The 3,332-nt window shown below is 47.7% G+C and overlaps 1 long non-coding RNA gene across 1 annotated transcript; it reads left to right on the forward strand.

Moving 5' to 3' along the window:
• The first annotated feature begins 2,512 nt into the window (after positions 1-2,512).
• LOC141164167 (uncharacterized) lies at positions 2,513-2,947 on the forward strand. The gene is made up of 3 exons (XR_012250857.1): positions 2,513-2,579; positions 2,709-2,727; positions 2,844-2,947. It is a non-coding gene; the product is annotated as an uncharacterized lncRNA (long non-coding RNA).
• Positions 2,948-3,332: the final 385 nt, after the last annotated feature.

Here is a 3,332-nt window from a genome sequence, read left to right on the forward strand (position 1 = left end):
AGGGCTCAGGAACAAGAAGGCAGAATGGACCCTAAGAACCCACGAGAATCCAGGGTGCAGGGTCAGGCAGATTAAGGGTGCCGGATCCCAAGTTGGTGGAGGAGAAACTACCCTCAGCCAAAGACCGGACGTCGTGATCATTTATTGGTGCGACACCTCATCAAACCTGCTAGGAAGGCACCATATAGGACAGCGGAGGACGGGGCCCACGTTTAACCGCACAAGTCCGCGGCAGCTGGACAAAGGTGGGTCACTGGCGAGGCAGGCCAGAGAAAGGACAAAAGGGGGTCTTGAGCCATACTCCTGAGCTGCCTGGGAGTTGACCGAGCCCCTCACCTGGTGGACGCCGCACGGCTCGGGCAGTCATTCCCTGCAGAAGTGACTTGGATATTAACCGTGAGTAAAGACCCCGGACTGCAGTACGTTGTCTGTGTGCTTTTTCGCTCCTCCGGCACTACCGGTACTGGGACTCACACCACCATCACTCCCACCATCCACTACACTGCCCTGGGGCCGCACTCTTCCCGTGGGGAGTCACACCATCCCAGCTGCATACATCATCGGCCCCAGCGGTCTGCCCTGCAGCGGCGGTTCCTAATAACCGCAGTCCATGGGTGGCGTAGTCGGACATCTCTTAAAACATCTAAAAGACTGCCACTGGTCTGACCACCCTGAGCCACGGGACCGGGTCGCCACTACTACCCCCATCGCCTCCCTATTGCCCGGTTCCGAGTGCCCCACGGCCCAGGGGGCGAATCACAGTCACATGCCAACTAGACGTGCCAGGCCTCGCTCCATTTAAGTATATTAAGCAAGACCAGACAAGTCTAGTCGGATTGTGGCTGGAAGCATGCAAATCTCATACTTGGTGTCACATGACCGCCTGCTCTCGGCGTCAGCATCGGAGACTCCCGACAGCGCGCAGTGCATGTGATGTGAAGATTCACAAGTCTGCAGTCACATAGAGTGACTTCCTGAACCTGAGGTGGTCAGTCTATTGGGGCACCATGATTTGTGGTGATGCCTCGGGATCAATATAGTAAAAATGGTTTAGGATGACGGGGTAGATATCACCAAAATATAAGAAATGATCTTCCTTGCTGATTACAAATCTGGGGTGGAGATACGTTTTAATTATACTGTCTACAACCGTGTGAGACGCTGCACTTATATTTTAAAATATATTACTTGTGCATATTCTCACACATAAGAGGTACTAAGCCTAACAGATCAAGGTTGCTTAGAAACACCGAACATTATTTGGGTGTACGTTAAAAAGAAAAAAAGGATAAAAAAGGAAAAAAAAAACGTGAGAAACTTCTGTAGACATCTAATACAACACAATAAACGAATACAACATAAAAAGTGGAAACAGACGCTTAACAGTGTGAAAGAGGATCGTGAATAGTAACTAAGGTTCTTCTGTAAGTGGCATTTCTACTTCAGGGGCACTGAGGTCAGACTGGCCCACCTGAGTACCTGAGGACCCTTTCGTTGGCCCACGCTCTAATCACAAAGATCCAAAAGATAAGCCTATGAGCAGATGACTTTGGGGCAAATAAATTGTGACGAGGATAATTTTTTCATTATTTATCTACTTGATCTTACTGATCAGATGCCTCCCAGCTTTGAAGGTTAAGTGAGAAGGACAGATACTGCAGCATTTCTTATTTGACATTAAGCCACTTCCTTGACCTCGCCCAGTCCTTTTTATGTGCCAATGCAGTAATATTGCCCATTATAGTTCCCAGTCACGCAAGGTGTGGGAAAGACTAAGTGCAACACGAAGGGAAGAAGAGAAGGGAGCCCAGACTCTAGGGAAAGGGGGAGTGGAGACCTCCTAGGCTGATCTAATATCACCCTGTCTCCCCTATCGTCCTTATATTGGTTCCTCACCAATCGCCACACAGGAACCTAAACCCTGTATTTCCCTAGCGCTTGGCCCTGTGTAGGGAAGGAGGGGGATGAGCACTACTCAGTCTCCACTAACAACTAAAGACAACCAAGGAAACAAACATGAGGGAAAGTAACTTAGCTTGAGCCAACTTCAGAGAGATTGCTCCTAACGTCCTCCAAGCACCAAGAGGAAGTAAGCAGACTGCAACAGCTCCAAGCATTCACAAGAGATCATGTGAATATCACCAGTGCCTCCCTGTAGCAATCCAGTATTTAAACACCCAAGCCTGGGTGTCAATTAGCAGAAGGGAGGTAGCCGCTGGGTCCTAGAGTGAGACAGCTAAGAAGGGCAACTGTCTGTCACTTCTGACACACCCGTAACATTCCCACACAGTATGATACTGCTTTTATGGCAGTGTACATCAATTTATTTTAAGGGGTTAAACTGGCAGTTGTCATGTTACACTGACAGAAACCAATCTGAGACTGTTAATAGGACAAGTGACTGTGAGCATGCATAGTAGGGAACTCCATTCCTCTGTTCATGTGTATAAAGATGTGTTCTCATTGAACATTCTGATCTAACACTAGAAATATCAGGGGTGCTGAGATAAGAAGAGGCTGCTCACACTGCTGTCCACCCTATCTATCTGATCTAATACTGGAGATATCAAGGTTCTGAGGTAAGAAGAGGCTTCTCACACTGCCGTCTACCCTGTCTATCTGATCTAATACTGGAGATACCATGGGTGCTGAGGTAAGAATAAGCTTCTCAAACGACTGTCCATCTTGTCTATTTGATCTAATACTAGGGATACCAGGGATGCTGAGGTAAGAAGAGGCCACTCACAGTACTTTCCACCCTGTCTGTCTGATCTAATACAGGAGATACCAGGGGTGCTGAGGTAAGAAGAGGCTGCTCACATTGCTGTTCACCCTTTCTATAGGATCTAATACTGGAGATGCCAGTGATGCTGAGGTAAGAAGAGGCTGCTCACACTGCTGTCCACCGTGTCTATCTGATGTAATACCAGAGATACCATTGGTGCTGAGATAAGAAGAGGCTGCTCACACTGCTGTCCACCCTGTCTATCTGATCTAATACTGGAGATACCAGGGTTGCTGAGGTAAGAAGAGGCTGCTCACACTGCTGTCCATCCTGTGTATCTGATCTAATACTGGAAATACCAGGAGTGCTGAGGTAAGAGGTGGCCGCTCACACTGATGTTTACCCTGTCTATTTGATCTAATACTGGAGATCCCAATGGTGGCTGCCTCCTTGCCCACTGGATACCAATGTGACAGACTATCCCTATATACGCTGCTTTATATTTGACTTTCACCCATCAACAATGTACAGATAAATCCTGATGAAGGCATTTGAGCTGAAACGTTGTACTACTGTACATACCCTTTTTTTGTTGATTGTCTGTTGG

This window comes from Phyllobates terribilis, unplaced genomic scaffold (genome assembly GCF_046119375.1).
Source record: "Phyllobates terribilis strain yellow unplaced genomic scaffold, ASM4611937v1 Scaffold_10__3_contigs__length_209671492, whole genome shotgun sequence".
Classification (NCBI taxonomy): Eukaryota; Metazoa; Chordata; class Amphibia; order Anura; family Dendrobatidae; genus Phyllobates; species Phyllobates terribilis.